Source organism: Octopus bimaculoides, chromosome 5 (genome assembly GCF_046866305.1).
Source record: "Octopus bimaculoides isolate indiv1 chromosome 5, ASM4686630v1, whole genome shotgun sequence".
Lineage (NCBI taxonomy): Eukaryota > Metazoa > Mollusca > Cephalopoda > Octopoda > Octopodidae > Octopus > Octopus bimaculoides.
Window position 1 is genome coordinate 42,091,985 of NC_142932.1, and position 20,000 is coordinate 42,111,984.

General features: G+C 36.6%; 1 protein-coding gene across 7 annotated transcripts in view; it reads left to right on the plus strand.

Annotated features, from left to right (window-relative positions):
* LOC106878768 (irregular chiasm C-roughest protein) overlaps positions 1–20,000 on the plus strand; it is an 898,223-nt gene that overhangs the window by 161,633 nt on the left and 716,590 nt on the right. Inside the window, exon 1 of one of the 7 annotated variants that reach the window (XM_089352176.1) lies at positions 3,681–3,700. The exons of the other annotated variants lie outside the window; for them this stretch is intronic. The gene's annotated coding sequence lies outside the window, so the exon portion shown is untranslated. Of the gene's footprint in view, positions 1–3,680; positions 3,701–20,000 lie in introns of those variants that run through there. 7 annotated transcript variants of the gene reach the window in all.

Consider the following 20,000-nt stretch of genomic DNA (forward strand, 5'->3'; position numbering starts at 1 on the left):
TGTTGTCATCATCATCATCATTTAACATCCATCTTCCATGCAAGCATGTGTTGGATAGATTCTAATGATGTGGAGGACTGCCTTGTGCTCCTGCGTCGCCTTTGGCATGGTTCCTACGGCTGGATGCCCTTCTTAATGCCAACCACTTTACAGAGCATACTGAATACTTTTTACATAGCACCAGCACTAGTGAGGTTACCAAACAACCCACATGACAAAGAAGAGCCCTCAACTGAGTGAAGCTGTTGTTGCAGACAGAGGGGGGACTGTATATGCCAGGTATTGAGAGGCTAATGTGTGAAGGGGGGGGGGGATAAGTTAAGGTGTTTTACTTATAGCAGAGACAGTTGCTGTTGAGATTATTGGCAATCGAGACCAAACAGTGAGAATGACAACAAAAATCTTTGCAGCATTTAGTTGTGTCATTTCCTGTTCTGATATAGATCCACACCAAAGCTGACATTTCTAATGAGGGGGTCAATAAGATTAAGCATCAGTCATATACTGGGGTCAATGTAATTTAGAGCCATGTTCCAATGTAAGAAATATATATCATAGATAATGATGGTTGTTGACATTGAAGTGTTTTTTATTTAAGTAACAGCAGCAGCAGCAGCAGCAGTAGTAGTAGTAGTAGTAGTAGTAGTAGTAGTAGTAGTAGTAGTAGTAGTAGTAGTAGTAGTAGCAGTGCAAGTTTCTGTTGACATAGCAGTAGTCTTTGGTTATATATTAATAAAGAGGAAATTAGATATAAGAAGTGTTATAAATTTCAATTATTGATTTTTAGGAAAATCATTTAATTACATCAGCAATTTCATCTGCAAATTTAATTTCAGATTTCAGATCTGATCTCAAGAATTCCTAGAAGTAGTTCTATGACTATTCAGAACAATATAAAGACAAGTCAATCATAGAAGCCTCTCTATGATCCATTCATCTGCTGGAAACAGCAGCCTGACAAAATTATCCTCAAATCCTACCCTACCATCTGAAAACAAGGGTGACACATTTTGGATAGGTGGGCCTAAATATACAATTCCCAAGGGATGCCATAACCAATATGCCTTTAATCACGGGCTCATTAGATAACTGCTGATCACCACTACCAACAACAAGAGCAACAACAACAACTATATGTAAAGAGAAATTTTAGTAAGAGCTTATTAAGAGTTGGCTAATTAAAAATAACAAAAATAACTAAAATTCATTCGAAAATATGGGGAGAAGCTCTGGAATTTGTAACATGGAAAGAATAATGAAAAAAAAAAGAAAAGAAATAGATTTTTCCAGTTTATTGCTTTTTAAATATTTTAGATTAAGGTGGTCAAGGGCCAGAATTGTTAACAGGATGGTCAAAATCCTTAGCAACATTTCCTCCAGCTTTTTACATTCTCAGTTCAAATTCCCCTGAGGTTGCTTTTGCTCTCCGTCTTCTTGGGGTCAATAAAATAAGCACTAGGATCAATATGATTGACTAGACCCCATTCCCCAAATTTTGAGCCTTGTGCCTATAGCATGAAAGACTATTATCCTTGTAAATTACACCTTCTTTTCTTCAGGCAACACACACACACACAAACACACACACACACACACACACACATTGCAGTCAACGTAGTTTGATTTTGTCATATTTCATTGCGAATGTAAAAGACCAAATTGGTTAAATAATTCTTGTAGAGAATCCCACAGAACAGAATATCTTTTCAATTCTGACAACAAAGTCAACTAAACGGTATTCATGGGAAACTGACACAGGAGAGTGAGACAGAAAAAAGGTCAATGTAGATCTATCCATCTATTCTATCCATCTATCTACCTACCTAACTATCTATCTATCTATCTGTGTGTGTTGGGGGGGGGGCTGAGTTTCTTTCAAGCGTTGGGCCTCACGGAGGCAATGATTAAGACGTTTGGTATTATGTCAAGTTTGAGAAGAAAACCCATCAAGCTGAGCAAAATTGCAGTCATGGCAGATACCGGTGTCACACAATTGGCACCCATGCTGGTGGCACATAAAAGCACCCATTACACTTTCAGAGTGGTTGACATTAGGAAGGGCATCCAGCCATAGAAAACCATGCTAAATCAGACTGGAGTCTGGTGCAGCCTTCCAGCTTGCCAGCCCCAGTCAAACCATCCAACCTATGCCAGTATGAAAAGCGGATGTTAAATGATGATTATGATATATATATATATATATTTATATATACATACTCTTTATTTCTGTGTCTGTCTCACGCACTCTCTCTGTATATATATATTGAGAGAGAGAGGAAGAGAGGGAGAGAGGGTAGAAAGACATTATGTTCATATCACTATGGGGTTAATTTTAATTAATAAATATTTTTTAGTTCATTTCATTAAGTATGTTAGTAACCACTTTAATAACTAATATTTATCATCATCATCATCACCATTGAATGTCCATCTTCCATTCTGGCTTGGGTTGGACGATGTGACCAAAGCTAACAAAAGCCAGAGGACTGCACCAAGCTCCACTGTTTACTTTGGTGTGGTTTCTACAGCTGGATGCCCTTCCTAATATGCCTACCACTTGACAGATTGTACTCGGTGCTTTTTACATGATACCAGCACTAGTGAGATAATTAAGTGATTTGTAAAGCAAAGATCGCTCAACTGAGCATGGAACAGCCTCAAGGGAAGTAGCTTTATACCATTTGATGAGAGGTGAAAGTATGAGAAAGGAACAAAAACAGGTGAGATATATAGCTGTCCCTTATATTTACGCTTATATATATATATATATATATATATATATATATATATATATATATATATCGTGGCACTCTGTCATTTATGACAACGAGGGTTCCAGTTGATCTGATCAACGGAACAGCCTGCTCATGAAATTAATGTGCAAGTGGCTGAGCACTCCACAGACACGTGTACCCTTAACATAGTTCTCAGGGAGATTCAGTATGACACAGCCTGTGACAAGGCTGGCCCCTTTGAAATATAGGTACAACAGAAGCAGGAAGAAAGAGTGGGAGAAAGCAGTGGTGAAAGAGTACAACAGGGTTCGCCACCCCACCCCCACCTCCCTGTCGGAGCCTCGTGGGGCTTTTAGGTGTTTTCGCGCAATAAACACAACACCCAGTCTGGGAATCGAAACCACAATTCTACAACTGTGAGTCTACTGCCTTAACCACTGGGCCATTGGGATGTATGCCTGTATGTATATGATGCACTTCTTTCATTTTCTGTCTACCAAGGGGACTCACAAAGCTTTCTTTGATCTGATGCTATAATACAAGACCTTTACTTAAGTTTCAACACTTGAGACTGAAACCAAAACCTTGTGGCTGGGAAACAAGTACCAAAACCACACAGCAATGTTTTTATGAGGATTTTATATGTAGAGACTCTTAATACTTTCAGACAGAACTTGTTTTGCTTCTCTCGATTGTTCTCTATTTATATCTCCTTTGCATGTCTCTCGTTGTTAAGCATATTGTGTGTACATCATTTCAAAATTCTGTGCACTTTGTAATCCATTTGCATATATTCGATAATTACAATGGACTATTTTGATTTGCAGCTTGAGATTTACCTTATGATTGGTCATATATATACATATATATATACACACAAATTGAGTGAAAGAGACAGAATGGAATGTGACAATATATATAGAACTCCCTAATGTGTGTATGTACATTTGGACACGTGAGAAGGGGTGAGTTTCCACATTTATTTTCTCATGATTCCATTTATGTTGATGGTCTGTTTTGAATATATTTTATAAACTCTAGAATTACGTATATTATACAGGCCGGCATAGTTGTCATATGAATATTTAGAGAATATATTTCTCTATATACGCTTTATATCATTATATGGAATACAGACATGTGTGTGTATATATATAAATATATCTACACATGATATTGTGTATTGTTTGTACCAAAGATGTATAGACAGAAGACTACTTCCCCATGACATTACAGCATATTTCAAACCGTTTTATGTATTTCTTCCAGTCATAACACCTTGAAAGACCATTCTTTAAAATACTCTCCCATCTGCCATTGCTACATGTCATTTTACTCTGAAAGCAAGTTATTTATCTTTTCTGTACATGCTTGGACATGGTATTCATGAAATATTCTGCCTGGATTTACTACAGAGATATTTCACCAGCCCTGAAGATATTTCATAAATTTTATATGAAAGATTCTTCTTTCTCTCAGATGGGATTTCTACATTCAACGACAAAACTCTCCTTAAATCTTCTTTGCATCTTTGTCAAAGAACAGCTCCAAGAACATGTAAATAATAATAATAATAATAATAATAATAATAATAATAATAATAATAATAATAACGATGATGATAACAGACAAGATTGTACACAAAATTAGTAGTTACTGCTGGCAGCTTTTGTTTTTGTATTTTTCTTTTATTGCTTTCTGTCTTTTTCACATTATGGTTGATATAAAATGTGGTGAGAGAGAGAGAGAGAGAGAGAATCTGTTGTTGTTGTTGTTGTTGTCAGCAAGTAAGGAGTGAAGCCAGGTTAAAGACTATTTTGTAGAGAAGCAGCAGCAGCAGCTAAACAGACAAGATTTTGACAATGGAGAAAAGATGACGAAAGAAAGAAAGGAAACACTACAACTAAAAGATCTTGATGCCTCAAGATAGACATAAAGTTTCATGTTAACATTGTGTGCCAAATGATTGCAAAAATGTAATCACCTCTCATTTCCACAAAACAAAGTCACCACCAAAACAGGCAGCAAAAATATAATCAGACAACGTAACACACACACACACACACACACACACACACACACATGTGTGTGTGTGTGTACTCGTGCATGTGCATGTGTGTGTGTGTGTGTGTGTGTGTATTACAATGATCACCTAATAGAAATCTATCGATCTATATTTGGATTGTTTCATCACTGTGTCTAATATTTATGGCAAGAGTGCCAGTGAGTGCCAGACATTTATTCAAGTCTTTTGAACATTTTCATGGCAAATTCTAAGAAAATGTTAGAAGAGTAAGGTTTTAGCAGACAACCTTGTTTTTGTCCCAAACATACTTCAATGCAAAGGAACCAATGATCTCACCATCATAACATAGTACACTCAATATTTCAGCTGCAACAGCAATTTACATCTACCTTTCCATGCCAGTATGGGTCAGATGTTCTATTTATTAATTATTGTTTAAAGAACTGTCATAAGATTGGATGCCATTGTTGTGGCTAACCATTTTATTCACCTCTTGCAACATGCACCCAGTCACTGTTATTGTATAAAACCTCTATAATTCTCATTATCTTTTAGTCTACCCCTATCACTGTCATAATTTTCTCCTGACCCTGCAAAGAGCAGCTTTAAAACCAATAAAGTTGGAGTATAAAAGTGCTTGATGTTTTATTTGTTTCTACAGTTATCAACCTGATGATACTATTGACACTGGATATCTTGCCCTGGTTTACCCCCGAATCATGTCTGTAGGATGGAGAGGGATTTGTGAGATACTGGGCAAGCCTTATTGGCCTAAGATTTCAGTTTATGCAATCGGCCAAGAGGTGATTGTCTGATGATGTAGGTGGGTACCGCAGTGAATATGGAAGTCACGGGCATGAATCTAGGTGAAGTCAGCTACAGGTACAATAACCTTATGTACAGGCATTGCTGAACTTTGGCATAAGCAATGATCAGTGACAGTCTTCCTAGGTCATAAGTGGACAGCCATCGTGATTGTCATCATTATCATCATATATACATACATACATATATACATCTAATGTTTGTGTGTGTGCTTTATGCTTTATGTAGGTTTGCACATATAGCTTAATGGTTGAGACATTCACTTCACAATTACAAGGTCCGAGGTCCAACCACACTGCATGGCAACTCAAACAAGTGTCCTATACTATCAGCTCAGTAAAACTACATTAAAACAAACTGTATAAAGCAGTTAGAGGGATTCATCATCATCATCATTGTGATTGCATATGTTTATTTAAATGTACAGCTTTGTCTCAGAGTGTAATCTTGAATCTGACTTTGAATTGCTTTAAGGATACATATGACTGTGGTACACTCAACCTCTTACAGTTTGCTTCATTGAGAAGGTAACCAAGTTGATCGAACAACTGGATGCTCCTCATAGAAACTGATGGAGATCCACTGTTTGAGTGTGTGTGTGTGTGTGTGTGTGTGTGTGTGTGTGTGTGTGTGTGTGTGTGTGTGTGTGTGTGTGTGTGTGTGTGTGCCTACGAATCGTAATCTGGTTATTAATTTCATTACAAAGTGTGCTTAGGTGTAAGAAAATGTTTAATATCGGTTTGACATGTTCTCTTCAAAGTAGAAATGAGGAAAGCTGTGATAATTAGCTGACTTGATTACATGTTTCCAATAGACTTCATATCACATTGGATCTGGAAAAGGTGCTGTCAATGCCTTCATTGCATTTGTGTACGTGTGTTAGCATGTGTGTGTGTGTGTGTGTGTGTGTGTGTGTGTGTGTGTGTGTACATCTCTCCATTAATCTGCCTTTCTATCTTTCTGTCTGTCTGTGTCTGTGTGACAGCGGTTGTTTAGAATTTTCTCTTTATGGTATTAGATATTACTGTGTGTGTGTGTGTGTGTGCACCTACACACACACATATATCCATACACAGCCATAATATTATATATTATATGTGTATACAGAGAAACACACCTCAATATAAATATTGAATTAAGGTTGTTTGAAATCAAATTTGATAACAGAACTTTTGCTGATGGAGAAGCACAATACTGAGAGTCAAATTTATTATGAAATATAAGTGTGTGTGTGTGTGTGTGTGTGTGTGTGTGTGTGTGTGTGTGTGTGTGTGTGTGTGTGTGTGTGTTAGAGAGAGAGAGAGAGAGAGAGAGACAAGCAGAGACAGAGTGAGTGCGCATAAGTGAGTGAGTGTGTATGGATTTGTGTGTATATTTGTGTATGTATATATAGATACACGCACACACACATGTATATTTCTGTTTGAGGAATGGTATATCTCAAAGCAAAGAAAACAAATAATACCATGTAAATATTGGTTTCTTACTGTTTGAATAAAATATGTCAAAGGCTCACTGTGAGATGAAACCCACACCTTTTGTAACCATGACAGACATTCTGCCATTGGATCAAAGCAATCTTTTGAACTTCTCAAGCCATTTGAGAAACTTCATTCTTACCAACGAAAATTCTATGTTGTTGCCATCATAAGAATTTAGAATCTTCAAGAATGTGAAATAATTCTTTTTAGATTAAGATGTAATCTGTAGAGATCACTGAATGTAACAATGTATTTACAATTGATTAGAATTTTGAGTAAGGTTCCATTTGGCAACTTGAGTAAGCTGATTGAGAAAAGGCTTTGAAGAAGGTTGCATAAGGTTGCATGCAGCATAGTCAATCATTTCCAGATTCATTGAAAGAAACTGAGGCAGGAAATTTATACTTATCTCAGAATTTATTAAACAGTTACAAAATTTTCCACAACTAAAAGTTGGAAATAAATATAAGTTTTGATATAAAATTTTTTGAGGTAGTTGTGGAGGTCTGCTACTAAGTTGTAGACAACTTCACTGTCTGCAAGTGGCAGGGTGAAAAATAGTTAACTCTTTAAAAGTTACTGAAAAAAAAATGGATTTTTTTTAGGGCTGTCTTAAAGTTAAGCCAGGTTAATAACAATGGAAGTGGATGAGCTTGTCTAAAGTGAATTCCATCTCACCTAAGACAAACTTGAGAAATGCCACTTATAAATTCTGAGTGCAGACTCCAATAACAATGGGAAGAAGCAAGGAGACTGAGGTTTGATATTTGGTGGCAAATTCAGTGTGTGTCTGGTCCATCCTCATCATTATTATTTAACATCCATTCTTCTATGCTTGCAGAGGTTAGACACAGCCTGTTTGAGGTCAGTTTTCTATGGTCAGAGAGCCTTTCTTTCACCAACACTCACTTGTTCCCAAATAAGGCAATTTCCTTCATGGCCAAACATGTTCTCACAGAATTCTGGAAGTGAATGACTGATTTACACCTCTCAAGTAGTGGCAAGACAAGAAAACCCTTACACGCATGCACATACTCATACACACACACTCACACAAACACATGCACTCACACACTTGCATGCAAACGAGTCGATAGATAGAAATTAAAAGAAATTAAAGGCTTAATTAGATACTTGACACCAACTCAAGAAAATGAGAAGACAGCTTCCACTACCTCCACCACCACCACCACCACCAACACCACCACCACCACCAACATGCATATTATAACATGTTTACCCTTACCTGTAGTCAGATCCTTTTGATGACTGCTTAATTTCTTTCTCTTTCTCCCTCTTTCTATCTGTATGTACACACACACACACACACATATATAATTCAACATGTACAGCTGTTAGCCCAGACCTGTTTTTGTTTTCCCCACCTCTCCATTTTTTTTTTTTTTGCCTTCTCTCCATCTGTTTTCTCTACTCATTTCTTTCTGTTGAAGAACATAGGTTTGAAACATCAAAGACTTCTTCCATTTTTCCCCAAGTGTCAAGGTAATACAACCCTATTTGTTGTTCCCTAACCTGTCTCTATTTTTTTTTTTGTCTTTTATATAATTTTAAACAATGTGTGTGTGTGTGTGTGTGTGTGCACGCACGCGCATGTGTGCATGTGTGTGTGTGTGTGTGTGCAGCTGTAGAGCTGATTACCCCAGTCGTCAATGTTATGATAAAACAAGGATTCGTTTTCTGCTGCCTTTATGCATCCTTCGTCTCAAATAACTTTCTCTCTGACCTCTGACCTCTTACTGCTAACAACAACCTCACCAACCCCCAACATGCACTCCACAAGCATCTAACATCATCATCATCATCAACAACTGCTACAATTGCTGTTGCTGCCTTGCTTTGGTGGTAGTCGTAATGGTAGCAGTTAGTGATACATTCTTGCGCTGCACATGCTAACTAATTAAAGTAATTACATAGTTGAGCTGATGAAGACATAAGGGATGGAAATGTTCTTTTCAAAAGAAAGGATAATAAAAATGAATAACAAAACAAAAAAAAGGGACACAAGAAACATTCATTGGTTCTTAATTGGTCCTTGTGCACCAATCAGTAAACTTGTGCCAGTCAAATAATTTATAAGGCGATGACTGTAGATATCCATTATCACATTCATCCCCCTACCCACCCACCCCCCATTCTCCCCCTCCCTTCCCCACCCCCACCATTCTTTCAATTTCCATGCATCTATCACTGATATTCTTCAGAGGAGATGACAAATAATGGTAAATGGCTTCCACTTCATAACAGGTTTTGTAGTTTCTTTGCTGCAGATAGAATTTTTGGTGATTGGTGAATGTTTTATGGCTGCGGGTTATGAAAGCATCATCATCATCATCATCATCATCTCTTTCATAATCACCGTCATCATCACTGTCATCATCATCATCATCATTGCCATGATGATGACAATGATGATCACCCTCATTCTTACCTTACCTTTTCTAATTAATCATTCACTCAGGTGGAAGAGCTCTACTTATGGCACTCTTCAGGACCCTGAATCTTAATGTGGGTGTGGTTTGAAGCTAGCTTCATGCCATAGACCAGTACCATGTTCCTTCATTGAAGGTACCCAAAAAATCAGAAATGCTGCTAAACCAAAGAATTAAGTCTTCCATGTAACAGTTACTTTTGGGTACCCCCTCATATATCATCATCATCGTCGTCATCATCACTTAATGTCCAAGTAATCTTTCAAGAGATTGTTCCATCTGTTGAACATAGAGTTCTGTGTTGTCTGTTTGGCTCCGTTTAAGCAATTCATAATAGATAATCCCTTCCTAGTCCCACCATATGCACATCATTTTACGCAGATAAAGATTTCGTTTCATGCGTGGTGTCGCCTGTTTACTGGGGCTAAGCCATTCCTTATGCTGCTTCATATTGATGTACAGGCACCATTTTACGTCGCCAGTAAGGATTCGGTAAAGAAATCATTGCTTGTGTCCCTGAGTTGAGCGGTGACAAGCAAGCAAACCAGCAGAGATTATGGCTCGTTGGTTTTTGTTGTTTTCACTTAAAGCATGCAGAACCCCAGCTCCATACTTCTGAACCTTTCCCATCAAGTGAAGATGCTTCTCTATAGCATTGTGGGAGCATTCCATTTTCTCTGCCAATTCCCTTGTTGTTTGACGAGAATTTTCATGCAAAAGTTGGTTTAATCGCTCTTCATCGAACTCAACTGGATGGCCAGAACGAGGTGCATCTTTGAGGTCAAAATTTCCATTTTTGAACTTGGCATACCAATCACGAGTGTTTCTTTCAGCTATGGCACCCTCTCCATACACAGCACAACTGTCGCGAGCAGCTTTTGTGGCCTTAGAACTTTGATTAAAAGCAAAAAGAAGGAGGTGTCGAAAATGCTCGTTTTTCTTAACTTGACATTCCATTTTAATGATCTGAAAATAAACAAAAATTAACTAAAATTAACTAGAAAAAAATCAAAATAGATTCCAAAATGATTCAAAAATAGAATTCTTGAAAAAAATAGATTCCAAAATTCAAAAAGACGGTGGGAACTTAGTTGCCAACCTAATATATATATATATATATATATATATATATACACGTGTGTGTGTACATTCAAATGTATGTGACTGACTTTGTGTAATTTCATTTCCTGAATTCAATCGTAATGCATTGATTTGCTTGGATCTACAGTATGAGACAGTTGTACCTGAAGTGCTGTGAGACTGAATCAAAAATCACATGCATGAGAAACAGATTTCTTTAAAATCCATGGCCATACCATACCTGTGTGTTGATCATATAACTCAGGTGTAAGCTATACTTAGTTCATTTTGAACTTGGAATTCAGAAAGATGAAACTAAATACTGAAAAAGCACTTTAATGCTTTGCCCTGAAATTCACTTCTCTTTATTTCTCTAATAAATATTATTTATAGTCAAGGTGAATGGAAGGCTATAAATATCATTTCTGCAAAAAAAACCCAAACACAATGAATGAACACTCAATTAGTATTTGATTTATTAAACAAAATGATTCTAGGGGTATAATAAACAAGAGATCATTCGTGTTTATTGAAGAAAACATTTAACATTTTTTCTGTTTTTATTTGTTTGTCTGTGATATGAACTAACAATAACAACAACAAATGCCAAGGTAACAATAACAAGTTAACAAATTAAAAAAAAATAATACAAAGAAACACAAAATGAATAAATATGAGGAAATAAACACAACAAAGTGAAAAATTATAGAAAACAAGTAAACATAAACGAGAGTAAATTTCTCTCTCTTCTTCTCTATCCTCCGTTTCTCTCTCTCCCAATTTCTCTCACACTATATGCACACACACACACACACACACACACACACACACGCACACACACACACACACACACACACACACACACACACACACACACACACACACATTTATATATTTCTGTCTCTCAGATAAATTTCACCCAAATGAAATTTCTTTTGTGTTTTCAAGTAAAAATATTATTTCCAAAATTGGAGGTCACAAGAGATATAAAGTATATGAATGTTTACACATCACTGTAGACTGATATATGTAGATATTATGTATATTTATATACTATGCATATATATATATATATATATTATACGTATGTATAATTCATATAAATATTATTTATATATATATCATATATACGTATGTGTGCATATGTGTGTATGTATGCATATGTATGTTTATAGACATATACACACACACACTTAGAATAAAGGAGTGATGTATATATATTTATGCTAGAAAGAAATGAGAGGTATTTGGTGTGCGCAAGTAGAAAACTGAAGATAAGTATGGTGGAAAATATGTAACCAGCCAATATATCTGAACTGATAACATCTATAAATTTATAATTAAATTTTGTGGACTTGCAATAATCATAATTCGTTTTGAGCACAAACTTTTGACATATAAGACTGTCAAGTTTCCATTTGATTGACCTTCCAATAGATTTCATATATAATATCAAGGGGTGGGGGTGTTGACAGGTGAATATATGTTCTTGTTTGCGTTTGTATACATTATCATCATCAGCATCAACATTTTAATGTCCCCCATCTTTCATGCTTGCATTGGTCAGACAGAGTATATTAAAGTAGAGTTTCTAGAGCCAGATGTCCTTGCTGTTGCCAACCCTCATCTGTTTCCAAGGAAGGTTTTTATGCCATCCATGCCTAGCTATATTTTTGGAAGAATATCAGAGAAATGAATGACAGTGACACTCGCTTACAGCTGTCACAAGATGTCCAGATAAGGAGACACAAATTAGTTATATTCACACACACAAGTTTGTGTATACATCTATTCAAAATAGGCTTCAGTCAGTTTCCATCTACCAAATCCACCAAGGCATTAATAAGTATTAATATATACATCATAATTATCATTATAATCTTCATCATTTAACGTTCATTTTCCATGCTGGCATGGGTTGGAGAGGTTGACAGAAACTAGCCAATCAAAAGACAGTTTTGGCATGGTTTCTCTGACTGGATGCCCCATTCTAATGCCAACCATTTTACAGAGTGTACTGGGTGCTTTTTACATGGCACCAGCATGGGTGCTTCTTACATGGCACCAGTGCCAGCTGGGTCATAAAAAAACATACAAAACAAAACCCTCACGTGAGGGGAGAGTAGTATTGAGGGAGTCTGGCTTTGTGCCAGGTGATGAGAAGTTAGAGTATTGACTTGAGGGATAGAAATAGATGTCTTACATTAGAAGAGCGACAGGACTTCCTTGGGTGGAGAGAGAGAGAGGAGAGTGAAAGGGAAGAAATGGTGAAAATGCTCAAGACTCCAGACATTGGGATTGAACCCAAAACCACATGGTTAGGAAATGAACTTCTTTATCTCACAGCCATGTGGGTATGAATGTGTGTTTGTATGTATATGTCTTGTATGTATTGTATGTATGCATGTGTATATGTTATATGTATGTAGATACTTTGTATGCATGTATATGTTTGCATATATTTTGTATGTATATGTGTTGTGTGTACACATGTATGTAAATGTTATCTATGCATGGATATGTTTTGTGTGTATATATATATATATCTATGTTATATATGTGTGTGTCTGTATGTGTGTGTGTGTCTGTATGTGTGTGTGTCTGTATGTGTACAAGTGATATTAAAACTCCTGCTGTTTGTCACCCACAAAACGTCAACAAAGTAAATCTCTCCGATTCGTGTCTTCAGCTCTGATCATATTTATCAATATTTTTTCAATAATTTACTCCACAAAAGACCAAATTAAATCAACCAGACTAGACTCTCCATCACACAGTCACTGCTTACTTTTCTAACTGAATTCTTTTCCTGAGGTGGAGGTGGACAAGTGTGGAGTGAGGGTGGGGGTCGGAGAGCAAAGCACTTTTGTGTTTCTCTTATTTATACATAAACACAACCAACTTCTCTTTTGCTCTATCACTTCCTCTCTATCTTTCCCTATTCCTTACTTTTTCTTTTGCTATCTAACTATTAATCTATCTATTTATCTATCTATCTATCTATATATATATATATATCTATCTATATATCTATCTATCTATCTATCTATCTATCAATCTGTATAAATACAGTGTGTCTTTAAACACATAAGAGGTATCCATCATAGGATTCCTTGCATACTAGAAAGAACAGCTAAGTTCCAAACCACTATTAGGGATAAAACTTCAAAGGGAATGAAAAATAAAACATTTACCATCTAGCTCCTAGACTATGGTTTCTGACTTATTTTAGCAAATAAAATAATTTGCCAGGCGAAGTCTTCTTCAGCAGATACACCCAGATTAAACATATATACACAAGGCAATCCAGTATATGCCCCATGCTTATACATTTTTACATGCTAAGCCACTGATAGTAGAAATTTCTAATATTTCTTATTACCCTTGATATTATTAATTATCAATCTGTATATATATATTGTTTTTGATTTTGTTGGCTGCACAGTATAGAAGGGCCAGTTGGGCAGTATCTGTGAGAAAAACTGCACCATGACACAATTCACTCTGCCAGAAATTTGATTTGGAAACGACATGCTTTACTGCTTGGCATTTACACCAGAAGCTCCATTACGAACATTTCAAAGTGTTTGGCTGTCAATTTGAGGACAAGTACTGAGAGAGATAAAAATGAAACATCCAGTATTTGGAGTGATCCCTAGTAATGGTGATGTTATGCCTCCATTCATCTTCCTACACAGCATCAGACTGAACACAGAAGACTACATCAAGTGCTCAGAGAAGGTAGTGCTGCCCTGGGTCAAGAGGGTAGCTTCTGGAAGACCTTATGTCTGGTAACAGGACTCTGCACCATGCTACACAAGCAGGAGAACCCAGTCGTGGCTGTCAGATAATTTCTGCAACCACATCACCCCTAATATCTGGCCACCTAACTCCCCAGACTGCAACCCCCTTGATTAGTATGCGTGTGGTACAGTTGTAACACGAAAGATGAACTGAAGGCAAGGATTATGGCAGCATTCACCAACTGAAACAAGGAGACCATCCAAAAGAGTTGAGGAGATTCCAAAGTTGTCTGGAGGCCATGGTTGAAGCCTATGGCAATTTTATTGAATAAATGTACTGCTTAGTATTTCAAGATATTTTAATGTAATTTTGGTAAATATATCCGTTAAAATGAGATGTCAGTGTTATTTTCATTTTTGCGTAATTTAGACAACAGTTTATTCACTGTACCCTGTATGTAAATATATGCATTCTTTCCCTTGTCTACTAGAGTTCTTTTGCCTTTCACCCACACCCTTTTGCTGCACTATCTGTCAACATCTACTCTCTGCTGTCTATCCACCCCCAATTCATCCATATCATTGGGGCCACCACCTGATCTACCATTCACTATATTCACCCTTCATCTTCAGTTAGTTTCTACAGTTGTCACCTACTCTTCCCTACCATCCACACTTATCTTTCAACATTTGTTCTTCTTTATATTCCCCCTCATCCATTTCCCACCTTTTACTCTTCCTTATCCTTGTACCCTCCACCCACTTACACTCTCAATTCTCCTCTCTCCACTCTCTTCCACTCATCCTGTACCTTGAATGTCCACCCAGACACCTCATCACCATGGTTTTTGTCTTTTTTTTTTCAGCTCCACCCTGGACACTCCCACCCTTTCTTCTATAATATGAGCGACCATTAAGCTTCCGAACTGTGAGAAACCCATTCTGTGCAGGTCTCTTCTCTCATACTTAAAATCCTTCATCCTTTTGCATAAAGCCATTTCCTTCCCAACTCCCTGAAAGGATATCTTAGTCTTACAGGGTCAGTGGCTATCTCACATGAGCTAATGTCATAATAACAGCTCCCAGTGGAGTCTGTAAAGGGGTTAGCATTAGGAAAGGCATCCAGCCAGGCAAAGGGGAGTACGGGAGTCTGATGCAGAAATTGGTCCCATCAGATCCTGGCTCATCATCCATTGGCTGCACAGAATATGAACTTTAAATGATGATGATGATGAAGATGAGGGGGAGGAGGAGGATGAAGATTTTCTTTCACTTGTCTTTTTGTTTCTGTCTTTCTCTTACTTTTCCATTTCTTACTCTTTCTCTCTCATTCTCATTTTCCATGTGTGTGTGTGTGTGTGCATGTTAGTATATGTATATATATATTGACACACAGTGTCAAACAGACAGCAGAACTCGAGGCAATTCAGAGGCACTATACAAAAAAGATCGCCACAGTCCAGCAGATAAACTACAGGGAGCGACTGCAGGCACTAGGTCTCTACTCCCTGGAATGCAGGCGGAAGAGATATGTAATAATTTACATATGGAAAATACTGGAAGGACTGGTGCCAAACTTTGGCATCAAGTACTACAGGAATGCCCACATGGGTCGCCACTGCATGGTGCCAAAGGTGCCGTCCACTGCATCTCACATAAGAACAAGATACTGCAGCAGCCTCGGTTTCAGAGGACCTCAGCTCTTCAATGCCCTGACAAAACATTTGAGAGACCTGCAAGACACAAATGTGGAGGTCTTCAAGACAAAACTCGACGCTTTCCTCTCTACGATACCAGACGAACCAATGGCTCGAAATGAGACACAGTTTAGGGCAGCAATGTCAAATTCTCTTATACACCAGATGTGCCATCAAAACTCTTGATTGGACTCTATCAGGTGCAGGAGAAGAGCCATGCAAGGAACGTGAAGAGAACAAAGCATAAAGACAGAAAATCACGGTGGTGCTCCAGCATGACCACAGCCACTTGGCTGAAACCCATAAATAAATAAATAAATAAATAAATATATATATATTTATATAGACACACACGTTCTCTTTTCCTCTACTCAACCATCCTTCTCTCTTTCTTTCTCTCTCTTCTCCTCTCTCTCTCATTCTCTCTGCTTTGCTTTCTACAGGTGTGGTGCAATAACTAAATCTAAAGACAACTTCATAGAAAATTTATGATGTAAACAGAACAATGTTTACTATTCCAAATATTACCAAAGTTTAGCACATCCTGTTGGCTTTTTTCAAAGACACTTAAACCAAACACATATCTTGAGAAACTTTGTTATCAGCAGTGGTGGTGATGGCGGTGGTGGTAGGGGGAAGATCAGTTCATTGTCAAGAAGAGTCTCTTTTGTAATACTTTTATATTCCAGAAAAATATGTGTATATATATATATATATATATATACATATATATACACACATACACACACACACATATATATGTATGTGTATATTTATATGTATATCGTCGTATATATATATATATATATAGGTGTATATGCATGCATAATTATATTTATATATATATGTATGTGTGTATATATATGTATATATATGAATATATATATAAATGCTATGTATATATATATATATGTATGTATATATTTATGTATGTGTATATTTATATGCATATATATGTGTGTATATGCATGTGTGTATATATATATATATATATGTATATATATATATATATGTGTGTGTGTGTGTGTGTGTGTGTGTGTGTGTATACACACATTCATATATATGTGTACTTACACACACACACACACAAGGTTTTTGCTATGATGGATAAAACAAAATATGACCATATCTGAAAGCAACACAAGATTCTTACTCCTGGATCAAAGGTTTGCTTAACCAGGTTTAACCAGGGGCTAAGCAACGATAGCAACTATAAGACACTTTAGTCTTGTATGTGTATGTATATAGGGAGCTGTTCATCTCTCTAAGCTTGAAAATCTGGGGTCTAAGGCTGAATACTAAGCCCTTGATCTATAAGTAGTACACGACATTTATGTTTTGTCAGTTAGCAGAAACTCCTAATTGAACAACAACAAAATGTATGTGTGTGTGTGTGTGTGTGTGTGTGTGTGTGTGTGTGCACGTGCATGTGTGAGCTTGAGTGTATATATATATAGTTATGTGTTTATGTGTGTGTGTGTGAGTGTTTAGATATGTGTGCAAATATAAACGGGTATATATGTACTTATACTCAATTCAATTTGATGCTGTATTTCAGATGTAAAATAAAGTGTAAATAACGCACACACATATGGGTATATATTTATGTATACGTTTGTATATACAAACGTGTACATGTATACATGCTCACACACAAGCACACACACATTAATATATAAAGATGTGTGTGTGTGTGTGCGTGCATGTGTGTGTGTGTGTGTGTGTGTGTGCCAAGCAAAAGAAAAAGACGAGATTTTTTTTTCTTCTTCTTCTTCTTTTGGTTTCAGTAAACATTTCTCTCTCATTCATATATTTTAAAATGACTTAATAAATAGTATCTTATGATTTATATTCTCTCCTGCTATTTTTGGAAAGTTGGAACCAGCTCTGGATACATAAAATAACTGACTGCAATCAATGACAAGTGAACTACCTTTAGATATTCCCTATGTGCATTAATAATATATCATTGATTTCATTTCTTCCTGTAGTGTCTCTCAGTGATAAAATGCTTTCGGAATGTTGCTTGTCCTGCTTAATAAATTTTATTACTCTTGGGTCAGTAAGGTTATATTTTTTATTGCTTTAATTATCTAACAGACAGGATATTGGCTGTCTGCTAGTCTACTAGTCTAGAGATTGTGCAGTGCTGAGTTTGTTCTGATTTTTCAATCTTCATTTTGGGGCAAGAATTTATGTTACTGGATGTGAAATCAGCATGTCTTTGAATTTTTAGGATGGTTTTAGTGTTTATTGTGCTAAAGGTACTTTAGATAAATCATGGTCTACCTGTAAGTTTAAAATGAATTATAAACGATGTTGTCATGGGGATATAGGCCCACCTGGCTGTTACCACAGATCAAGAGGTCCATACCTAATCTATGGATGCCGTGATTTTCTTTCAGCTGTTGTTGACTCCATTCTGTTGTTTTAACCATGCTTTTATACATGGTGGAAGAATGGCTTTAGCTGTGGACACTAATCATATTTGTTGTTTATAGCAATAAGTTCATAACTTCTTATGGGAAGGGATGAAAGCCATAGAAATATATAAAAGTTTGCTTCTAATACATAGGATTTTGCATCTACCATTTAGTTTGGTCTTCAGCGACTTAGCAGGCGTGGTTATGTGGTAAAAAGCTTGCTTACCAACCACATGGTTCTAGGTTCAGTCTTGCTGTGTGGCACCTTGCACAAGTGTCTTCTACTTTAGCCTCGGCCTGACCAAATCCTTAGTAGATGGAAACTGAAAGATGCTCATTGTATATATGTGTGTGTGTACTTGTGTGTCTGTATTTCCCCCCCACCATCGCTTGACAACCGATGTCGGTGTGTTTATATCCCCATAACTTAGCAGTTCAGCAAAAGAGACTGATAGAATAAGTACTAGGCTTTTACACAGAATAAGTCCTGGGGTCAATTTGTTCTACTAAAGGCAGTGCTCCAGCATGGTCACAGTCAAATGACTAAAACAAATAAAAGAATAAAAGAATAATTAAAAAGAGAAAAAGGATATATATATATATGTGAGTGTAGATATATTTATTTATGTCTATTGATATATATGTATATATGAACATATATTATGTAGCCAGGGTTAAAATCTGAACTGTGTCATCTTGAAGCACGTCTGCTTGTTTCAGTATTCCAAATCCTTATAAAGATGTTATATTTGTTTTCATAAGAGTTGAAAATACTGGAAAATATTTTGTGCAGAGTAATAATATCAAAACAGGAGATTGGGAAATTTTTTGGTATCATTGTACCATTACATGTGTTTCATTTGCTAACAGGTGTTACAAAATTGCACATGTTGTAGAAAACATGTACGATATCTCTTATTAGAAATTCTAGAGACGGAGAATCAAATGAAGAATTTTCGAATCTCCTGTTTTGATATCAGCAAATATGAATGTGTGTGTGTGTGTGAGAGAGAGAGAGAGAGACTCACTTACTTTCATTTAATAACTACTGTTTTCCAAGCTGGATTGGACATGTCTCTACAATCCAAATCTGTTCATTTTAAGAGCCACAGCTCCCCTCACAGACAGAAGCTCTCATGTGGCATTCAGGTGAGTTTCTGAGGCTGGATACCCTTCCTATTCCTAATTACTTTATATATTGTACTCTTGATGATTTTCTTGTGGAACCAGCTGTGTGTGTGTGTGTGTGTGTGTGTGTGTGTGTGTGTGTGTGTGTGTGTGTGTGTGTGTGTGTGCTGGGAGTCATCATTGCTGGTATCCAAAGCTGCCAATGTAATTATGAAAAGTTGTGATAAACTCTCCTAATATTCCCCAGAACAATAATTTCAACAAATAATGTTTCCATTCCATACATTGCAGAATTCTCTCCCACCTTTCAAGAAGAATTAATAGATTTAAAAGAATATATAATTAGATTAGAAAATGTCCAATTCGTTACTGTTGTGACTTTGTTTCCATGAAGTTGACAGCAAAAATTGCA